Source organism: Macaca nemestrina, chromosome 2 (assembly GCF_043159975.1).
Source record: "Macaca nemestrina isolate mMacNem1 chromosome 2, mMacNem.hap1, whole genome shotgun sequence".
Taxonomy (NCBI): domain Eukaryota; kingdom Metazoa; phylum Chordata; class Mammalia; order Primates; family Cercopithecidae; genus Macaca; species Macaca nemestrina.
Genome location: NC_092126.1, coordinates 42,052,372 through 42,076,936, shown reverse-complemented (window position 1 = coordinate 42,076,936; position 24,565 = coordinate 42,052,372). Strand labels below are relative to the sequence as shown.

The 24,565-nt window shown below is 38.1% G+C and overlaps 1 pseudogene; it reads right to left on the bottom strand.

Annotated features, from left to right (window-relative positions):
• Nucleotides 1-20,240: 20,240 nt before the first annotated feature.
• On the bottom strand, nucleotides 20,241-21,354 carry LOC105469960 (actin, cytoplasmic 2-like; annotated as a pseudogene).
• Nucleotides 21,355-24,565: the final 3,211 nt, after the last annotated feature.

Sequence of the window (24,565 nt, the reverse complement as noted above, 5' to 3'; positions counted from 1 at the left end):
CCAAGATGGTTGTCTTGTATTGCAATTTTTTTCTATAATGTTTATATGAATATAATATTATATAATATACACTTATACTTTTTATTGTATGAGTCTTATGCATATAATAGCTTTGTTTTATACATAATTATGTGAGTTTGTGGGGTGGGGAGGCTACACTTAGCATATCTCTGCCATATATACCCTCTCACCTTCTTGAAGTAATTATATAAATTTTTTTTTTTTTTTTTTTTTTTTTTTTTTTTTTTGAGATAGAGTCTCGCTCTGTCACCCAGGCTGGAGTGCAATGGTGCAATCTTGGCTCACTGCAATCTCCGCCTCCCAGGTTTAAGTGATTCTGGTGCCTCAGGCTCTGAAGTAGCTAGAACTAGAGGTGCCTACAACCACACCTGGCTAATTTTTGTATTTTTAGTAGAGACAGTGTTTTACCATATTGGCCAGGCTGGTCTTGAACTCCTGGCATAGTGACCTGCCCACCTCAGCCTCCCAAAGTGCTGGGATTACAGAAGTGAACAACCGAGCCCAACCCAAGTTTTTAAATTACTGCGAATACATGATCACTTATAAACATGGTTAGCTCTAAAGTGTGGAACTTAGAGGGCCAGGAGGAAAAACATGACACTTGACTTTTACTTTTCATTTTATATCACGTTATATGATTTAAGTCATTTTAAAATGAGAATATATTCTCTTTATAATTAAGAAAAGTTAATAGCTCCTAATGAATAAATGAATCAAGGCAGTGATGTCATAAAATAGGCAACCAGGAGGTGCTTGTGCCTCCTACAAAACAGCACCTATGACGTGGTCTGCCAAGAGGTCAACTCTGAACCTGATCAAGTCTTTGGATCTAGCTATGAATTTACAGAAAATGCAGGGATAGAGGGACAAATTAAAGGACATTATAGGGATGCAATCAGTAAAATGTAGACTAAGAGAAATTCTACAGAAGAAATAGTTTGGTTTCTTCTCGAAATAAATTGCAAGGAACAAAAAAGAAATGGAGAAGGAACCCACAGACTACAAGATACTCAGGAGACATATCAATCCATTGTACTATATGGCCTGTATGTGAAGGCTAATTTGAACAAATAAACTGTAAAAAAATAAATAAATAAATAAACATTATAAAGATAATTAGGAAAATTTGTAAACTGATTGGATATTTGATATTACCAAAAATACTGGACTGCTAAATTTTTAGGTGTGACAATGGCATTAAGGTCATGTATGTTAAAAGTTCTTATCTTTTAGAAATATATGCTAAAATATTTATGGGTAAAAGGGCATAATGTCTGGGATTTGTTTCAAGATAACTGAGGAGAAGAATAATAGCAGGAATGGAGTTGAAATGAGACTTGCCACTAGTGGATAAATTTTGAAGCTGGGTGATGGGTATATGGAATTCATTCAACTATCTTGGCTGCTTCTATAGATGTTTGAAATATTTCATGATTAAAAACTTTTTTAAAAGCAAATTAAAATAAATAAAATTTAAAATAAATAAGCCTGAACAAAATCAAACTCCATCTGGCTTCACTGTGAATCCCCTTGCAGAGCTGGTTGGCAGGGTTAGCCAGGCACTTTCCACTGTAGATCAAAGCACAGAAAGCAGTCACTTCTCCTGGGAGGGAAGATGGAGGGTGAAGCTGCTTGTGAGTGGAAGCTGAGAAGCTGCAGTGCGCTCTGGCCATCTGGTCTCCCTCAGCTCACAGATGCTCTGGTTTCTAGGGCTGCACTGGGAAACGTGGTGCCAGCACCATGGCTACCATGCATCTCCACTCCATCTCAGCTAGCTTGCTCTACCACTCATCTGCAGCCAGGTTTCTCTGGCATAAACCATCTACATAGACCTCTGTGGCCAAGGGGCCGTTCAGAGGTATGTGGGAATGACGGATCATCTGGAGCCAGATTCAGGTTCAGGCGCCCCAGTAGTCCAGGAGTGGCAGTAGGAGGCCACATCAAGGCAGTGGAATGGAGAGGAGGGGTGTTTTCAAGCAGCAATGCTAAGGGAGAATCCAAAGGACTTATTAAATGATCACAGAGACTGAGAGTGTGAGAGAGAGAGAGAGAGAGAGAGAGAGAGGAGAGAGAGAGAGAGAGAGAGAGAGAGAGAGAGAGAGAGAGAGAGAGAGAGAGAGATGGGAAAGCAGAAGAATCTAGAAAAAAAAAATTTTCCATCAAAAGTGCAGGGCAGTTTATTTCCTTTATATCCTTTGGTCTTCACCATGAGTATAGAGGACCACTGCCAATTTGCTTGTTTCACCTCTATTCCTGAAGCCAATATGGAGGACAGCAGGGCCCCAGAGATGAAGAGGTGCTTCCTTATTTAAGCAGCAGGAGCCAGTCCTTCCTGAAATCATTCCTAACCCTGTACTTTTTACTTATAAGTCAATAAGCCACCCCAACCCTTAACTAGTATGAGTTGGGGTTCTATTATTTGCAACTAAAGTAGTCCTAACATAACAGTCTTGTGAGACAAATATTATTATCCCCATCTTCTTCATAAATAAATTGAATCTCTGGGAAGTTAATAAAATTGGTTAAAAGTATACACATATATATGTCAAAATAAGGTATTCTTTCTTCCTAACCCATTTTTTTCTTTCCTCATTCATCTTTTATTTGAACTACAGAATAAGAGATTTTAGTGAGTATTGAGGTTATACAACAGGAGGTAGTCTCAATGTTAACCGGAGAGTTTTCCTGTAGACATTTAAGTTTGTTTGTTTGTTTTTGATACAGAGTTTCATTCTTGTTGCCCAGGCTGGAGTGCAATGGCACGATCTCAGTTCACTGCAACCTCTGTCTCTCTGGTTCAAGCAATTCTCCTGCCTCAGCCTCCCAAGTAGCTGAGATTATAGGCCCGCACCACTACACTCAGCTAATTTTTTTTTTTCTGTATTTTTGTATATTTGGTAGAGATGGGGTTTCACCACGTTGGTCAGGCTGGTCTCAAACTCCTGACCTCAGGTGATCCACCCACCTTGGCCTCCCAAAGTGCTGGGATTACAGACATGAGTCACCACACCCTTAAGTTTTAAAACTTAAATGTACTTAAGTTTTAAAACTAGAAGGACCTAAAGCCCCTCCAGTGCTGCCTAGGACTTCTAAGATCTAATCTGGCACCCACCACCCCACTACCACAAACACACCATTCTAACAGATCCTAGACCCTGGGGGTGGGAGCTAGGAGGTGAGGGGAGCAGAGTGATAATAAGACTAAGTAGATAAAGACAGTGGAGAAGGATGGAGATCTAGTGGAGAAGGGAGCTGAGGTGGTTTTAAAATATTTTGGCAAATTCTTTGACACAACTACTTCAAACGGTGCAGACTAATTTCCTTCCACTCGAATGTGGGTTGGCAGCAGAAGTAATGGTGCGTGACTTGCAAGGCTAGGTCACAAAAGATACAGCTTTCTCCTTGCTCTCTCTTCTGGACCACTTGCTCTGAAGGAAGCCAGCCACTAGGTCATGAGGACATTCGAGCAGCCCTGTGGAAAGGCACATGTGGAGAGCAAGTGAGACTTCTCACCCACAGCCTGTGAGCCACCATTAAGAGAAGATTCTCCAGCCCAGCTAAGCTACTCTTAAATTCTGGACCCGGAGGACTGTGAAATAATAAATGTTTGTGTTATTTCAAACTACTAAGTCTTGGGGTAATTTGTTACAAAGCAATCAATAACTGAGAAAGAAACTCTCAAATACACAATCAGGTTGGTTTCTGGAACGAGGAAGGACTGCTGTGCCCTGTCTTCTGAACCCCATGTGTCTGGCATACCAGTTCACAGCAAGACTTTCTTTCCACTCTGCAGGGTTTTATAGGCAGAACTAAGAGGCAGCACTGGGATTGGCACCTGGGTCTTTGTGATGCCAAAGACTCTTCCCTTCTCATGAGGCCACATTGCACAGTCTGGGTGCCAAGAAGCTACAAAAAGGGGACCCTGTAGCAGGTGGGGGAAAGAGCTAACAAACCTCAACTTGTTCTGAATCCTAAGGAGTCCAAAACTAAAGGATAGAATAAGATGCCAGTTCTTCTATCAACTTAAATACTTAATTAACTCAGTGGAAATGTGATTAAGGTAGAGACTGAGATGAGATCATACTGGATTATGGTGGGCCCTAAATCCAATGACTCTCTTCATAAGAGATAGAGACACACACAGAGAAGGAGGCAATTTGAATACGGAGGCAAAAACTGTAGTGATGTGTTTACAAGACAAAGAATGTCAAGGATTGCTGGCAACCACTAGAAGACAGGAGGGGGCACTGAACAGATTCTCCCCTTAGAACCTGCAGAAGGAACCAACCCTGCCAACATCTGGATTTTTTTTTTACTTCTGGCCTCCTGAACTGAGAGAATAAATTTCTGTTGTTATAAGCCACGAAACAAAAACATCAAGACAAACAAGAACAAGAACAACTACAACAATAGCAATAAACCCAATGAAATAAAATAAATAAATGGGAGCAATATCAAATAACAATTTCTTTTTTTTTAATTGTACTTTAAGTTCTAGAGTACATGTGCACAATGTGCAGGTTTGTTACATATGTACACATGTGCCATGTTGGTGTGCTGCACCCATTAACTCGTCATTTACATTAGGTGTATCTCCTAATGCTATCCCTCCCCCCTCCCCCCTCCCCCACCCCACAACAGGCCCCAGTGTGTGATGTTCCCCTTCCTGTGTACAAGTGTTCTCATTGTTCAATTCCCACCTAAGAGTGAGAACATGCAGTGTTGGGTTTTTTGTCCTTGAGATAGTTTGCTAAGAATAATGGTTTCCAACTTCATCTATGTCCCTACAAAGGACATGAACTCATCCATTTTTATGACTGCATAGTATTCCATGGTGTATATGTGCCACATTTTCTTAATCCAGTCTATCATTGATCATTTGGGTTGGTTCCAAGTCTTTGCTATTGTGAATAGTGCCACAATAAACATATGTGTGCATGTGTCTTTATAGCAGCATGATTTATAATCCTTTGGGTACATACCCAGTAATGGGATGGCTGGGTCAAATGGTATTTCTAGTTCTAGATCCTTGAGAAATCGCCACACTGTCTTCCACAATGGTTGAACTAGTTTACAGTCTCACCAACAGTGTAAAAGTGTTCCTATTTCTCCACATCCTCTCCAGCACCTGTTGTTTCCTGACTTTTTAATGATCGTCATTCTAACTGGTGTGAGATGGTATCTGATTGTGGTTTTGATTTGCATTTTTCTGATGGCCGGTGATGATGAGCATTTTTTCATGTGTCTGTTGGCTACATAAATGTCTTCTTTTGAGAAGTGTCTGTTCATATCCTTTGCCCACTTTTTGATGGGGTTGTTTGTTTTTTTTCTTGTAAATTTGTTTGAGTTCTTTGTAGATTCTGGATATGAGTCCTTTGTCAGATGAGTAGATTGCAAAAATGTTTTCCCATTCTGTAGGGTGCCTGTTCACTCTGATGGTAGTTTCTTTTGCTGTGCAGAAGCTCTTTAGTTTAATTAGATCCCATTTGTCAATTTCGGTTTTTGTTGCCATTGCTTTTGGTGTTTTAGTCATGAAGTCCTTGCCCATGCCTATGTCCTGAATGGTATTGCCTAGGTTTTCTCCTAGGGTTTTTATGGTTTTAGGTCTAGCATTTAAGTCTTTAATCCATCTCGAATTAATTTTTGTATAAGGTGTAAGGAAGGGATCCAGTTTCAGCTTTCTACATATGGCTAGCCAGTTTTCCCAGCACCATTTATTGAATAGGGAATCCTTTCCCCATTTCTTGTTTTTGTCAGGTTTGTCAAAGATCAGAGGGTTGTAGATGTGTGGTATTATTTCCAAGGGCTCTGTTCTGTTCCATTGGCCTATATCTCTGTTTTGGTACCAGTACCATGCTGTTTTGGTTACTGTAGCCTTGTAGTATACTTTGAAGTCAGGTAGCATGATGCCTTCAGCTTTGTTCTTTTGGCCTAGGATTGACTTGGCAATGCGGGCTCTTTTTTGGTTCCATATGAACTTTAAAGTAGTTTTTTCCAATTCAATATCAGATAACAATTTCAAAATGGCCTTGGGGGATTGAGGTATCTCCCTGAAGTCTTTTATTCCTCGGTAAATGTGTGTTGACCACTGGCTCAGAGCTGAAACCATGACTGGCCATTCACTCAAGAAATGTCACATCAGGACAAGGGACCGAATGAGTACTCCAGAGGGCCAGTGCTCCAGGAGCTTGCTGGCATCTATAGGGCAGTGTGAGATGCAGGAATCTAGAAAGACTGCCTGCAAAGGGGCTAAATACTTCCAAAGCTAAGAGGGGATATTTCTGGGAAGCACAGATACGCAACCCCAGGTGTAGTACTGTAGGCTGGTGCATTTTGTGGGGGCATTACCAGAGGGAAGAAATATGTTTCTGCTTCTAAAAGAAGAACCTGAAGGGATCAAGGCCTTAATCCAAAAAAGTGCTCTTAGACCTTCTGTGATGTCTCAGACACTGTGACAAGTGGCAGGGGAGAGAGTTTCAGGGAACTTCCAGTGCCCACAGTAGCACCTTAATTCCTGTCATGTAGCATCTGCTCATTTTGGTGTTTAAAGCCCCCTGAAGTCCCTTTTCTGAACATCTGAACACTCTCTTTCTGTTTGAGCTAGGCTTGTCTCCTGAAGTGAATGTGATGTCTCCTGCACGACATTATTTTCCTTCCCATTTTCTCCTGAAAAATGCCTGATCCTTCCCTTTCTAACAATTCTTATGAACTTGCTCAAAAAGTGCTTCTTCCAAGAAGCCCTTCTTGAGTCACTCTTTTCTAAGTTTACTCAATTTCAGTTGGTTTGGTTCCGCTGAAATCTTGGCAGATAGGGGCCAAGTCAGGTTTGCATATCGAGGAACTCTTTCTTACTGACCCATTTGATGACCACAGGGCCTCCATTAGACTTTCTCTAGCCAGGCAGGACCTAGTCTCATGCTGTTCACCTCTCCCTCTCTGCCCATCCCTGAGTTCTCTCAGTTACTGGGTACAAAACTGTTCAATAAGTTAATTAATAGCCTGAACTTCACACACTGTGTTTATCAGCCCAACCTTGACCATGCTTACGTTTATGGCCCCTCTATGAAGACCTCCAGACCGTGTTAAGAAATCTTCCTGCCACGCAGCCATAGGCGGGGACCTTTGGCCTACAAAAGAGGCCACCTCTGAGAGGGTGCTGTTCTTCAGATGAGGTGGGCATTGCGTCACCTAATCTGGGGCATGAAGATAATGCTTGAATATGTCTTCAGAAAATCTCTGCTCTTTTGCACTTTGGGACTCTCATCATTTTATAACCCCTGATTAATAAACCCTCAAGGTTGTTGTAATCAACCACAGATTTTTTCCCCCCAAGCCCTACCTATCTATTCTTCAAGACTCAGCTAAAATCCTACCTAAGCAAGATGCCTTTCCCTTTGCCCTAGATAACCACTGCTGGCTAACATTATATCATTAATAAATTTTATTCTTTTTGTGTTCTACTTACTCCCTTAAAAACCTTTGAATTAAACTGTAAATCAAAACTTAAATAGCAAAATGGTTAGAAATTGGTGATAATATTAAAACTACGTGGGAAAAATATTTGCAAATTACATATTTGACAAAGGACTCATATCTAAAACAATATGGAACTCTCTAAACTCACCAGTTAAATAAAAAAAAAAAATCCAGTAAGAAAATGGGCAAAAGACTTGAGTGGACATTCTACCAGTGAAGAAAAAAAGATAGTAAACAAACACATTAAAAGATGTTTAACACCATTAGACATTAAGAAAATCCACATTAAAACCACAGTGACATACCACTGAATACTTGTTAGAATGGCAAAAATTTTAAATACTGGTAATACTAAATGCTAGCTGGTACTAGTGCAAAAATAGATACATAAACCAATGGAACAGAATACAGAACCCTGAAATAAAGCTGCACACCTACAACCCACTGATCTTTGACAAAGTCAACAAAAATAAACAATGGGGAAAGGACACGCTATTTAATAAATGGTGCTGTGAAAACTGGCTAACCATATGCAGAAGAATGAAACTGTATCTGTATCTCTAATCATATACAAAAATTAACACAAGATGGATTAAAGATTTAAATGTAAGACTCCAAACTATAAAAATTTGAGAATAAAACGTAGAAATACACTTCTGGACATTGGTCCAGGCAAATAATTTATGACTGAATTTTCAAAAGCAAATGCAACAAAAACAAAAACTGACAATTGGGACCTAATTAAACTAAAGAGCTTCTGCACAGCAAAACAAAACAAAACAATCAACAGAGAAAACACACAACCTACAGAATGGGAAAAAAATATTTGCAAACTGTGCATCTGACAAAGAATCTATAGAAAACTTGAAGAAATCAACGAGAAAAAGTCAAATAATCCCATTAAAAAGTAGGCAAAGGACATGATCAGCTACTTCTCAAAAGAAGACATACAAGTAGTCAATAAACACATGAAAAAATGCTTAACTACACTAATCATCCTAGAGATACAAGCTAAAATAACAATGAGATATCATCTCACACCAGTCATAATAGTCACTATTAAAAAGTCAAAAAATAACAGATGTTGGTAAGGTTGTGGAGAAAAGAGAACACAGATACACTGTTGGTGGGAATGTAAACCAATTTAGTCCCTATGGAAAGCAGTTTAGAGACGTCTCCAAGAACTAAAATTGGAATTGCTATCTGACCCAGCAATCCCATTACTGGGTATTTACCCAAAAGAAAATAAATCATTCTGCTAAAAAGACACCAGCACTTGTATGTTTATTGTAGTACTATTCACGATAGCAAAGGAGTGGAATCAACCGAGATGCCCATCAGTGGTGGATTGGGGTTACAGGAAATGTGATACATATACACCATGAAATACTATGCAGCCAATAAAAAGGAATGTAGTAATGTCCTTTGCAGCAGCATGGATACAGCTAGAGGCCATTAGCCTAAGTGAATTAATGCAGAAACAAAACACCAAACATTGCATGTTCTCACTTATAAGTATTGGCTACACATGGACACAAAGATGGCAACAATAAACACTGGGGACTCCAGAAGTGGGGAGAAAGTGAGAGGGACAAGTGTTGAAAAACTCATCTCGTGTACTATGTTCACTATTTGAATAATGGAATCAATAGAAGCCCAAACTCAGCATCACATTTTATACCCATGTAACAAACCTGCACATGTACCCCCAAAACTAACATTTAAATAAATCAATAAATGCAAAACCACGGAAAATGAAAATAAAACATACATTTTCACTGTAGAAAATATGATCATGTGGATAAAGTTACAAAGAAGAAAATAATTATTTTAGTGAAGTTTTTTTAAAAATACTAAATGCTAGCAAAAATGCAGAGGTAATGGATCACTCATACATTGCTGGTGAAAATATAAAATAGAAGCACAACTCTAGAAATGAGTCATCAGTTACTTAAAAATTAAACATACACTTACCATACAATCCAGCAATCACACGCCTGGATATTTTTCCCAGAGAAATAAAATGTTATGTTCACACAAAAACCTGTGCATGAATATTGATAGCCATTTTACTTGTGACAGCCAAAAACTAAAGACAATCCAAATAACCTCTAATAGGTGAAAGGTTGAAAAAAAAAAAACTGTGTTACATCCATCAGTGGAATATTAGTGATAAAAAAGGAGCAAACTATTGATTCTTAACAACAATTTGAATGGGTCTTAGGGCATAATGGAAAAGTGAAAAAAGCCAGTCTCAAAAGTTACATACTATATGATTCCATTTCCATGACATTATGTAGATGACATTATAAAATTATAAAGATGAAGGACACATCAGTGGTTGCCAGGGGCTAGGAAGGGAAGGAAGGGTATGACTATAAGGGGCAGTAAAGGTACAGCACAAGAGCATTCTTTTGTGGGGACAGAACATCTCTGTATCATGATCATGGTGGTGGTTATACGAATCTATACATGAGACTAAATATCATAAAATTGTACTGAAAGACATACAAAAATGAAGGCATGCAAGAAAAAACCTGGCAAACTAGGAGTAAGATCTGTAATCTAGTTAATAGTATTAATTACACCAATCAATTTTCTGGTTTTGGTCATGCTCTATATCTATATAAGATGTCACCATTCAGGGAAGCTAGCTGGTACATACAGGGATCTCTCTGAACTATTTTCACAACTTCTTGTGAGTCTAAAATTATTTTTAAATAAAAGGTTTCTTAAAATTATGCTGCATATAAAGTCCTAAGGGGTATGGTTAAAACAGGAGCTGGAGGAAATATTTATACCCTTAAATACTCAATACTACTCAACAAAGAAAGTATATAAATAATTGATACAAGACTTTAAAAATTAGAGGCCGGACACAGTGGCTCATGGCTGTAATCTCAACACTTTGGGAGGTGGAGGCAGACCGATTACTTGAACTTGGGAGTTCCAGACCAGTGTGGGCAACATGGCAGAACCCCATCTCTACAAGAAAATACAGAAGTTAGCTGGGCATGATGGCATGCACCTGTTGTCCCAGCTACATGGAGACTGAGATAGGAGGATTGCTCAGGCCTGTGAGGCAGAGGTTGCATATGAGCCGAGATAGTACTACTGCACCCCAGGCTAGGTGACAGAGTGAGACTCTGTCTCAAAAAAAAAAGAAAGAAAGAAAGAATTTAAAAATTAGAAAAAGAATAAGAAAATAAGCATAAGGACAATAGGAGAAATAAATTACTAAAGCAGCAAGCAGAAATTAATGACACTGAAAACAAAAATAAAACAAATCTAAGAGTTGGATATTTAGAAACAAAGACACTACTACCTAATAACCAAACTAAGAAAAAAAAGAAATCATAAATACATAAAACTAAAAATGGAATGGGGAAATAGCCACTGATACAGAGGAAAAAAAAGTAAATACAATTATTTCCTCAAGAAATGGAAAATTTTCAAGTAAAATAAGAAACACTAAAGCTGGTCTTAGAATAGACAGAAAATCTAAAGAGACTAATTGCCTTAAATGAATCAAGAAAGTTATCAAGGATGTATCCTTTCTCACAGAAGCACCATGCCTGGATGGTTTCATAGGCAATTTTTAACTAAATCTTCAAGGGGCAAATGATACTACTGCATTTTTTTCTTTCAAGGTTTCGTGTGTGTGTGAATAACTTTGTTCCTTTTTGTCTTTGTTCTGTCATTCTCTCCACTTTAGTGTTAGCATATTTTTACAAGATGTGCATTGTTCTGTGGTACTATATTTTTAACTTATGTCAATGAGATTGTGTTATATATCTTATTGTGTTTCCTACATTTTTTTTTTGCTCCATTCATTTGGGAGGGAGGTTCATTCATGTTGCTCTGTACACATTTAATTAATTGCTTCTAATAGTTATATAATATTTCATGATGTACATCTACCACATTTTACCTCTTCACCATTCCAGTAAGGGATACACAAGTTCCTACAATGTCCCTATACAGGCCACTCATTGATCTATGTAAGAACTGCCTCGAGACATGTACTCCAGAAGTGGAAGGGTCTAGGGAATGCATAGACAATGTGTTTGACTGAATAGGGCCAGACTATGTTTGAGGTGGCTGTACCATCTACACATCCTCAAGCTCCCATATCCCTCTGTCCTGTGTATCTCCACCACACTTGGAATTATCCACCTTCTAGCTTTGGCTGGTTTAACAACTATAAAGTGATACCCCATTATTGTCTAATTCACATTTCCCTGACTCCTAATCAGTTTGCATACCATTTCACATATTTGTTAGAATTTTGAGTTTTACCTTCTGCGCTTGTACTAGATATTATTATTCATTTGTTGGTTTGGATATTGCAACTGTTTTCTCTCATTCTGTTATAAATCAGCCTTGTCAGTAGTATCCTTTGTTGAACAGAAATCCTTAATTTTCTTTTAGAATGTTAGACATTTCTTTACTATTATTTTTGGAATGTTAGAAATTTTTCTTTTTTTTCCAGAAACCCTTAATTTATATGTAATAAATATAATTTTTTGCTTGATAGTTTGTGCTTCTGAAGTTTTGTTTAAGAAGTCTTTCCTTCTTAGGTACAAATAGTCTCCTACATCTTCTTAAAATGTTGTAGTTTTACCATTCACAGTTAGGTCTTTAATTCACATAGAATGCACCTTTGTATGCGGTGTTGGCAAGATATCTGGTCTTATTTCTCTCTGTCTAATGAACCAGTTTGCTCACTCTCTGTCGCTCTCCCACTGAATCGTAGTGGCACTTTCACTGTACACTAACTCCCCACATACACAGTGGTCTGTCTCTGAGCTCTCTATTCTGTGCCACTGGTCTGTTTATCTGAACTTGTGTCAATATCATTGTGTATTTATTACTTTGGCTTTGTAGTATATCTTAATATCTGGTAAGATAAATCCCCATCCTTCATTGTTCTTTATAAACACTTAGCTATACATGGACTTTTATTCTTCCGTATAAATTTTAGAGTGAATTTATCGTATTCCCAAAAACATCTACATGGAATTTCATTTGGGAGTACATTGAGTTTATAGATGAATCTGTGGGCAATATAAATCTTTGCAATGTTAAGTTATCCAATCCAAAGGTATAGACTGCCTCTCCTTTTATTCAATCATCTTCTGTGTCTTTTAATGGGCAGTTGTAAGATTTCTCCTTAGAGATCTTGTGTGTTTTTGCTTCTATTAATTCCTAGACTCTTTGTAGGTTTCTTGCCCTTGTGAATAATTTCTTCCTCTTTTATTATATTTTCTAGTAAGTTATGGCTTGCATAGGGCAATGCTATTGATTTTGGTAGGTTGCTCTTATATCTGGCAAACTTTCGGAATTATCTTATCAGTTCTAATAGATTGGGTGTTGATTGTGACTTTTCCTAGGTAAATGATTATACCACCTCAAATAATGACAGTTTTAAGTATTCACTTCCAACCCTAACCACCTCTTATGTAAAACAATCTAAGACAGAGGGAGGAAAAAGAAAAGCTTCCAAATTTATTTTACAAACCAGTACAGTATTCACACCCTAAACAGATATATTAAATGATATATTAGCCTTATTTGTAAATATACATGTAAATAGTCTAAATAAATATAACCAAATATAATCAGGAAGCACATTAAAAAATATGCCATAAACAACGGTGTTAATTCCTAGAATGTAAGGAAGATTCAATATGATTTATTATATTAATATGTTAAAGGAGAAAAATCACATAATGCTGAACATCTATTATTGATACTTAAAAATGAATGCTGAGTAAAATAGATATGGATGGCTGACTTCTTAACAAGATACATTAGACTAAAAACTAGCAAATCAGTCTTATCATAAAAACACTATTAAAAGTATTTCCACTAAAATGAAGGAAAAACTGGCTGGGCGCAGTGGCTCACACCTGTAATCCCTGCACTTTGGGAAGCCGAGGTAGGCGGATCACCTGAGGTCAGCAGTTCAAAACCAGCCTGGCCAATATGGCGAAACCCTATCTCTACTAAAAATACAAAATTTAGCCAGGCGTGGTGGCTCACAACTATAATTCCAGCTACTTGTGGGGCTGAGGCAGAAGAATTGCTTGAACTCGGGAGGTGGAGTTTGCAGTGAGCCAAGACGGCACCAATGCACACCAGTCTGGGTGACAGAGCAAGACTCCATCTCAAAAAAAAAAAAAAGAAGAAGCAAACAAAAATGTCCACTATCATCAGTATTATTAACTACTTTTTCGGAAGGTTTAGCCATTGTATTTAGACAATCAAAAACAATAAAAGTATAAAAACTGGAAATAAGAAGAAAAAACTATCAATATCTATAGATGATGCAAATGCATACATAGATAGTAGTCTCATGAGGCCATCTGTTCCTCAACTAAAAAGAGTTCTGGAAATCCTCACTCAATATACTGATATGATCTGAAAGTTGCTTAAGTGTTTCCAACTCAGATACCTCTACCTATGAATCAATGCTTTGAAGGGTAAGTATTTGAAGTAACTTTTTCCATGAAGACTCTGAGCCTGTCCTTCTTTGTTGAGGACACCACCCCAGCCTGTAGCTAATAGGACAAACTTCAACAAGCATTAGAGTAACAAAAACCACTCATGAATGACAGAGCTAGAGTTATTTGATTAATTTTCAAGTGTAAAAAGACTGATGAGAATGTATAATAAAAATAATGCAAGAATAATGCAACTGACAAGGAAAGTTGGTTGGCTGGTTGGTGGCATGCAAAACAAAGATAATAAAGCCATTCACTTGAAAAAATGTAAACAAATATCTCCTAGGGTAATAATTAAGTCTACTTTTTAAGAAATTAGTGAATGTCATATCCACTTTATAAAATTAGATGAGTATATTTTATAGAGGAAAAATTCTTGAGCTACAACATATAATAATCCTTAGATTTAGCATGTAAATAGCATACCAAGAATATTAAGAAAAGAGATTCAGTAAGTCTGGAGTAGGGCTCAGACTTCTCTATTTCTATAAAACTTTGTGAGTATATCTGTGCATTGAGAACCACTGGCCTAAAATTATTTGATTCAAGCTTTTTTAAAAATGAAAAAAGGCTGTGGCCAACTAACATTTTAAACAACAATCGAAATACACTATTGCTCAATATTATCAGGTAAAACACTACTAAGACTCAGATATAGGAAAATTCAACAGAACTACTTTATAAGACTTTTGATCGGTGTTTTCCTTAAAACTGAAACATATACAGAAAGCAAGGCATTGATGAATACCTCATAAGGCATAAAGTTTCTAAAATATTTATATTAATAGCATCTGACCTATGCAAATTTAATCTAGAGAACACAGGACGGATCTTCTGATGTGACAACCCATGCAACCCACAAAAGCTAATCATTTCCAGTATCTCTTTTTATAAGGTAAATGAACAAATCTTTTTGATTTTCTAGGAATCCTCTGGGAAATCTCAAAAACTGTTTTAGGTATAAAAGATGTCCTGCAAGTTTTATTTTATTTTCGTCTATATTTCAGATCTGATTTTTGGAAGGCAAAAATCAAAAGAGCTGTCAAAGATTTGGACACTTAAGATAGGTTCATGAGTGCCTGAGAAATAGTACTTGGTTTCCTATTAAATTAAACTGACAAATAAGACATTTAAAAATGAATATACAAGGTAACATGGTTGTAAAGAACCCTACACGAAAGAAAAACCTTACTTTCATAAATAAGGAACATTTTTTCTTAATTTTTTCCTCTTCCTCTTCCTCCTTCTTCACCCCTGCACACCCCCACTCCTCGGCCTCCCCCTCCTCTTTTTTTTCTTCTTCTTCTTCTCCTTTTTCTACTTTTTCATAGATAAGAGCATAAAGTTAACATACAGAATGTACAGTTATTCAGGTGAGTCACAGAATCTTTGCTTTCTAGGTGGATGACACAGAAAGTAAATAGGGCAACCAACTATCCTGGTTTCTCTAGGACTGTGTTGGTTTTAGCGCCGAAAATTTCACATCCAGGAAACCCTATGGTTCTAGGCAAATCAGGAAGGTTGGTTACCATAGAAAGAATAACCATTCACATTGTAGGTAAAGACAATCAGTAAATCAAGCAACCAAGCCCATCAAGACAGAGCGAATTTTGTATAAGTTTTAACACATTTAGTAGCTTAAATATTAAGCTTTCACTTTGAAGTTTTAGCTGTTATGATGCTCTTTCATACTCTGGTGACACTTTTATTCTAACGCAGATATCAGGGGGTCTACAATTTTAAAACTAATTTTATCATAGTATGAAGCTCGTATGAAGCTCTTATTTATGATTACATGCTATACATTCATCATTGCCATCTTTAAATAAATGAATAAATGGAGATTTTAAATATTTCTCAGTTTTGATTTTTAATATAGTAAATACAAATAGTTGTAATCACATATACAAAAGCTCTCTGAAGTCCTCAATAAGTGTGAAGTCATCTGAAGAACAAAAATTCCAAGAATTTCTGCTTATGAAAAAACAAAAGCACATTCTCAGTTGCATTTTTCTGTCACTAGTGTTCCCAGTACAATTGTAACCACTCATATTAATTATAACTTTTAACTGAAGTAATTAACTTCTATGTCACAGAAAAGACAAGAAAGTAGATAATTAACATCTTTCTGTCATCTCAAAGCATTTAAACAGATTAACAAAATTCATAATACAACTTTTTGTAGTTACATGCATCCCTGTGTGGCAAAAGTGAGCACATTTATTAACATGACTCATTGTTACAGCTTCTGTAATATACACAAATAAGTAAAATTATTCTTAATAATATATGTGTCAGTGTTCTATCCTACTTAGAAAGTAATTAGATATCTATTGATTACATATTAATTTATTTAATATCAATTTAAGGCTTAAGTTACCTAGAGATCTTAGAAATTATCTTCAACATGACATATTATAAAACACAATTACTGTTGAAATAAAAAGTGTATCAGAATAAGGTTTCACTTCACTTGGACATAAACTTACATTTTTCACAATTTTAAACATTACGTAAAAGTAATGTTAGCTTATTTGATCAGTTAAAAAATATTAAGAAAAACATACCCAGGTAAAATAAGCTGTTTGTTTATATTATACTTAATAGTGATATGTCAGAAAAGACAAAGCTGTTTTTATTAAACTCACATTGGTAAACTAATCATTTGCCAAATATTTGCTTAATTATGTGAATTCAGATTCTTAAAAGGTTTCTGAGTTAGCTTCAGGAAGAACCAATTGTAGTGCATTTTTATAGCACATTAAAGTATTAGAAATCTAATTGCTTATATTTTAGGGATTTTATATAGGCATTTATTTATTCTATTAACCAATCAGAACAAATATCCTTTAATTTAAAAGACTTTGTAATCTTATTTATTTACACCCTCCAGAAACAGGAAAATATATACACACATTGAGAGGTAAATGCCTTTCCAAATTACAGACAGAGAGCTCATAGCTTCAATTCTACAATTTTAGCCACAGGTCAAGTAACACAAGAGACACAGAAATTTAAAAACAAAAAGCAAATTAAAAAACCCTCACTAATCCAGATATCAAAAGAGATATTCTCTTTCCTAGTGGCCATGCAATTTCTAATTGATTTGTTTCAAAATAGACAAACATTTAAACAAACAGAAAACAAATTAAAAAGACTAACAAACCAGATTCTCTGTCATCTCTTACCCAACAAAGAATAGGTATCTATCGTCTATCTACACAGATCACCAAATAGCCAGATCATAAGGCCAAACTCCCAGTCATTGCTGTCACCAATGAAGTATAACCTACTGGCTATAAAAGAATCAAAAACAAAAACGAAAACAAAATTAACTGATAGGAAAAAAATTCCTGAGAATATAGAGCTGGCAAAGTTAAAGTTCTATTGCCACTTGGGATTCACCTTAAGGAGCCAAGAAAAAATGTGTCTTGACATAGGCTGCTCATAAAGTATACTTCTGTGGGCACAAAAATAAAGATGGTATAAATCCACAAAAGCAAAGAAAGTGAAAAAAAAAACAACCAAGAAGCAGCAGATAAGTGATAGGAAAACTTGGCTCTGATCAGGAGAACTTACTGTGCATCTCAGCAGGAACTTCAAAATTGTTAAAAGATATTTTTTTCCAAGGTATAGTCATAACTCTCATATAAATATAAAATGAATACTTGGCAAATGTTTTTAATTAACTCATTAATTAATTAATTAATGAGGGGACCAGTAAGATGTTACAACTGATTCAAATGAGAATTTGACTTGAAGAGATTTACATTCCGTACTGGAGAAAATTTCTTTGCATTGTGGTCAGGATTTAAATAAAATACCTATAGACTGAAAATATGTACACTATGCTCAGTTCCACAAGCAGAGTTGGGGAATAGCTTACTCAAAGACAGCCAGAGGCAGAGAGAACCTGAATGAATGAGCTAGACAGAACACTCACTAATATTTTTTTTACCCACTGAAAAATGTTTCAGAGCTATTCACAAAAGAATACAGATGGCATAAATCCACAAAATGAAATAAAGTGAAAAAGAAGAAACAGAAAATAAGTGATGGGAAAACTTGGAAAAGTGGTTGGATGAGTAGTAACTGACTGAGTAGAGTAAGTAAATGGAAATGCAAGTGTCAAAAAGGATTATGGCAATGAGAAGCAATCCAGTTTCCTCACAGAACCCCTGAGGGGCTCAGAAGTTAGAAGCACCAAATGCCCCAGAAGGCAGGGATTAAGACTAAAAGCAGGAGAGTCAATAAAATATTTATAAAAGAAACAAAGGCCAAGCACAGTATTCACCTGTAAATCCCAGCACGTTGGGAAGCCAAGGCAGGTGGACTGCTTGAGGCCAGGAGTTCAAGCCCAGCCTGGCAAACATGGCAAAACCCCACATCTACTAAAAATACAAAAATTAGCCAGGCATGGTAGTGCATGCCTGTAATCTCAGCTACTCAGGAGGCTGAGACACAAAATTCGCTTGAACCTGGGAGGCAGAGGTTGCAGTGAGCTGAGATTGTGCCACTGCACTCCAGCCTAAGCACAGAGCAAGACTCTGTCTTAAATAAATAAATACATAAAGACATAAATACATAAATAAAATAAAATTCCAGATTTTTACCTCTGTCCCATCAAAAAAATTGACTAGGCCTGCTTAACTGTATCAAAACTACAGATTTACTTTCTAGGAAATCATTCCAGTGGACTTCTATAGTCGAAAACACCAAGCATAGCACAGCCTCCTTGAGTTGAGATACAACCTAAATAGAAGGACTAGTGTAAGAGGATGAAGGGCTCCAGGATGATATCTTCAAAAGAAAAAAAAAGTCTTATTCAATGTGCTTGATTCTAGTCAAAGAGGTGTATTAAGTTGAAACATATAAAATTGAAAATATTCAACTATTTTGGGCCTACTAAAACTACCAATCTACCAGTTTCAAGCAAATAAAAACCTGAGGCTATTGTTAACTCCAAGAAAAACAAAGAGTTGACAGGAATGGAAATCTAATCACAGTAAATTATTCAGCTCAACTACAAATAACATTTAAATAGTCAAAATAATATAAACACTGAATGTTGACCAACCCAAAAATTAAATAGTACATATAGAGAGCCAATAGAAGGCATAAGTATATATATGGGAGAGGAAGGAGGAACTATTATAAAAGAGATAAATCTTCAACATCCATTGACAGAAGTCAATAGAAAACATCTAAAATTGATATAATAAAGAAAAGTAATATAAGCATATTATTTAGAAGTTGTAGATAAATGCCAGAGAAATAGCTAAGAGAAGCGAAAACAGTTGTTTCTGGAAAGCATGAACTCAGTGAGTAGAAGTGCAATGAAGGACTTCTACTTTATTATAAGCCTTATATACTTTGACTTTTATAATAACTGTATGCATTGTTTGGGGGAAAATAAAAATATTTTTAAAGTATAATACAGAAAGCTAAAAAGCAAACAGGAAACTGAGGGAAATATTTCATTTTTTTTCTTTTTTCCTTTTTTTTTAACAGCAGCACTTTTATTTCTACTTACACAATGACGTTTTGCTGAGGCCTGATGTTCTCACATAACAGTAGAAAACCAACATTTGTTGTCATCTCTTTAAAGAATCCAGAATTGCATACAAAAAAAAAAACCTTACATAAATTAAAAGGATAAATACATGTACAGGTGTAAATGCAAACTACTTCCAACTCAAGGCAAGCAACAGTCCATGGTGTTCTGGCAGGAAAACATCAGCTAAGAAGGAAACTGGGTCCTATGGCTTAGACTGTTCCAACCCTGACAGACCAGCAGGACAGAAACAATTGGTTCAGAAGCCCATGAGAGCCTCTAGAGAAATCCCAAAACACTCAGCCCTGACACATTAATACCCTGCACAGATCGGAGACTGCTGGCCATGCAGACTCACCAAGCTACAGACTTGTCTTCCACAAGCACATTCTTAGCCATGAAGTCACCAAACCACATGTATGTACTAAGGGTTGAAATGAAAGAGATGTACAGAGTATTAAACAAATACCAAGGGGAACAGTTAACTTGAATACAAGGTCAAAAAAAATCAGCAAGTTCTACAATCCAGTGCTGATATCAGATACAAGTTTCAAGGACAATTTCTTTGTGAAGGCTTTTCCAGTTTTGTGAGGCTAGCATGAGGTGTACGCATTTGCCAAGGGCAAATTTATACTTCTGAATTAACCCATGCAGCAAATGCTACACATCTACTTGCAGTCCATTTAGAAGCATTTGTGGTGGACAATGGAGGGGTCCAACTCATCCTACTCCTGCTTGCTAATCCACATCTGCTGGAAGGTGGACAGTGAGGCCAGGATGGAGCTACTGATCCACACTAAGTACTTGCACTCTGGGGGGCGTGATGATCTTGATCTTCATAGTCCTGGGTGCCAGGGCAGTGATCTCCTTCTGCATCCTGGTGGCAATGCCCAGATACATGGTGGTGCCACTGGACAGCACCATTTTGGCATACAGGTATTTGCAGATGTCCACGTCATATTTCATGATGGAGTTGAAGGTGGTCTCGTGGATGCCGCAAGATTCCATGCCCAGGAAAGCTGAAACAGCACCTCCAGATACGAGAACCACTCGTTGCCAATGGTGATGACTTGGCCATCAGGCACCTCGTAGCTCTTCTCCAGGGAGGAGGAGGATGCGGCAGTGGCCATCTTGTGCTCAAAGTCCAGGGAGACATTGCACAGCTTCTTCTTGATGTCACGCTTCATCTCCTGCTCAGCCATGGTAGTGAAACTGTAGGTGCACTTGGTGAGGATCTTCATGAGGTAATCAGTCAGGTCCCAGCCAGCCAGGTCCAGATGCAGGATGGTGTGGGGGAGGGCGTAGCCCTCATAGATGGGTACCATGTGGGTGACCCCATCTCCAGAGTCCATGGCAATGCCACTGGTGTGCCCAGAGGCGTAAAGGGACAGCGCAGCCTGGATGGCCATGTACGTGGCCAGGGTGTTGAAGATCTCAAACGTGATCTTAGTCATCTTCTCTCAGTTGGCCTTGGGGTTTGGGGGGGCCTTGGTCAGCAGCACCAGGTACTCCTCCGGGGCCACATGCAACTTGTTGTAGAAGGTGTGGTGCCAGATCTTCTCCATGTTGTCCCACCCCATTGGTGATGATGTCATGTTTGATGGGGTACTTCGGGTCAGGATGCCATGCTTAGTCTGGGCCTCATCACCCACATAGGAATCCTTCTGGCCCATGCCCACCATCACACCATGGTGCCAGGGGCACCCAACAATGGAGGGGAACATGGCTCAGGAAGCATCGCCCCAGCAAATCCAGTTTTTCACATGTAGGAGCCATTGTCAATGAAGAGCACGGCGATTTCTTCTTCCATTGTGACTGGCAGAGGAGGGGGGTGGTGGAGTGGTGGGAGAGCAGAGTGTGTGGGCTGGCGGCGGTGACTGAGACCCTGACGGAAATATTTCTAACAGTTATACAATAAGATGAATTTCCTTAATTGTATTAGTCCATTCTCATATTGCTATATAAAGAACTACCTGAGACTGGACAATTTATAAATAAAAGAGGTTTAATTGGCTCACAGTTCTACAGACTGTACAGGAAGCATGGCTGGGGAGGCCTCAGGAGACTTACAATCATGGCAGAAGGCAAAGGGGAAGAAGGCACATCTTACATGGCCAGAGAAGGAGGAAGAGAGCAAAGGGGGAGGTGCTACACACTTTTTTTTTTTTTAATTATTATTATACTTTAAGTTCTAGGGTACATGTGCATAACGTGCAGGTTTGTTACATATGTATACTTGTGCCATGTTACTGTGCTGCACCCATCAACTCATCAGCACCCATCAACTCGTCATTTACATCAGGTATAACTCCCAATGCAATCCCTCCCCCCTCCCCCCTCCCCATGATAGGCCGCGGTGTGTGATGTTCCCCTTCCCGAGTCCAAGTGATCTCATTGTTCAGTTCCCACCTATGAGTGAGAACATGCGGTGTTTGGTTTTCTGTTCTTGTGATAGTTTGCTAAGAATGATGCAAAGACTTCATGTCTAAAACACCAAAAGCAATGGCAGCAAAAGCCAAAATTGACAAATGGGATCTAATTAAACTAAAGAGCTTCTGCACAGCAAAAGAAACTACCATCAGAGTGAACAGGCAACCTACAGAATGGGAGAAAATTTTTGCAATCTACTCATCTGACAAAGGGCTAATATCCAGAACCTACAAAGAACTCAAACAAATTTACGAGAAAAAAACAAACAACCCCATCAAAAAGTGGGCAAAGGATATGAACAGACATTTCTCAAAAGAAGACATTCATATAGCCAACAGACACATGAAAAAATGCTCATCATCACTGGTCATCAGAGAAATGCAAATCAAAACCATAATGAGATACCATCTCACACCAGTTAGAATGGCAATCATTAAAAAGTCAGGAAACAACAGGTGCTGGAGAGGATGTGGAGAAACAGGAACACTTTTACACTGTTGGCGGGATTGTAAACTAGTTCAACCATTATGGAAAACAGTATGGCGATTCCTCAAGGATCTAGAACTAGATGTACCATATGACCCAGCCATCCCATTACTGGGTATATACCCAAAGGATTATAAATCATGCTGCTATAAAGACACATGCATACATATGTTTATTGCGGCACTATTCACAATAGCAAAGACTTGGAATCAACCCAAATGTCCATCAATGACAGACTGGATTAAGAAAATGTAGCACATATACACCATGGAATACTATGCAGCCATAAAAAAGGATGAATTTGTGTCCTTTGTAGGGACATGGATGCAGCTGGAAACCATCATTCTTAGCTACACACTTTTAAACAACCAGATCTCATGAGAAATCAATCACTATCGTGAGAACAGCAAGGAGGAAATCTGTCCCCATGATCCAATCACCTCCCACCAGACCCCTCCTCCAACACTGGGGATTACAATTCGATATGAGATTTGAGTGGTGACACAAACCTAAATCATATCATTAATATATAACAAGTTTTAGAAATCAATTTAAAAGAGGCTAAAACAACCCAATTTAAAATGAACAAAGGACAAGAAAAGGCAGCTCACAAAAAAAGAAAAATGGTTCACAAATATTTGGAAATATTCTTAATTGTACTTATAATCAAAGAAATTCACATTAAAACAACAAAGTGCATTCTTACAAACCTATCTGACTGGCAGACAGATTTAAGTCATATTGATAATCTCAGGGTTGCCAAGTATGTGACATAGTAAGAGCTCTCATACCCTGGAACAACCTACATGAAAACCACTCTGACATTTTCTATAATGTGCACAAAAATATATGTTCGAGATATAACAGAATAGCACTGTTTGTGATTATAAGTAATAGAAAGCAACCCAAATAACCTATGCCTATGAATTGGGTGACTAAATTAGTCCTGGTCCCTTCAAGCAGTGGGATACTACACAGCAGTCAGAATGAAGAAGCTTTCTCTGTGCTGATATGGAAAGTTTGCCAAGATATATTAAGTAGAACAAGATTGGAGGAGGTGGCCCAAGAGAGTTAAACAGAACCCTCCACTGATTGTCCCTACTGCAGGAACACCAAAATTGAACAACTATCCACACAAGAAAGCACCTTCATAAGAACCAAAAATCAGGTGAGTGATCACAGTACCTAATTTCAGTGTCCTACAAGGAAAGAGGCACTCAAGAAGTTAGAAAAGATGGTCTTGAGTTGTCTACGCCACTCATCCCCCATTCTCCAGCAGCACCTTGTGGTCCTGAGAGAGTCCGTGTGCTTGGAGGAGGAAGAGTGAACTGATAGTGAACCTTTGTATTGGAACTCAGTGCTGCCCTGTCACAGCCAAAAGCAACACGGGGCAGAATTCAGCAGGTTCCCATGGAGGAGCATTTGGACCAGCCCTAGCCAGAAGGAAATAATCCATTCCAGCAGTTGGAAACTAAGTGCCAGCTAGCCCCACCACTGTAGGCTAAAGTGCTCTGGGATCCTAAATAAACTTAAAAAGGCAGTCTCAGACACAAGGACTACCATTCCTGGGTAAGTCCTGATGCTGGGCTGGGCTTGGAGTCAGTGGATTTGCAGTGCATGCAACCCAGTGAGACACCAGCTGGGACAGCCAAGGGAGTGCTTGAATGACTCCTCACCCACCTCCAGGCAGCACAGCTTGCAGCTCCAGCAGAAACTCCTTTTGCTTAAGGACAGAAGAGGGGAGAGTAAGGAGGACATTTGTCTTGTAAATTGGATACCTGCTCAGCTACAGTCTGACAGGGTACCAGGGCAGAGTTCTGAAGCCTCCATTCTAGGACCTAGTTTCCAGGTAACATTTCTAGATCCACCCCGGGCCAGAAAGTAACCTCCTCTCCTGAAGGGAAGGACCCAGAATTCATCACCTGCTAAATAAAGAGCCCTTGGTCCTTAAATAAACATTAGCAGCAGCCAGGCAGTAGTTGCCACAAGCCTTGCATGAGACCCAGTGCCATGCTGGCTTCAGGTGTGACCTAGCACATTCTCAGCTGTGGTGGCACAGGAAGGGAATCCTGCTTGAGGTAAAAAGAGGGAA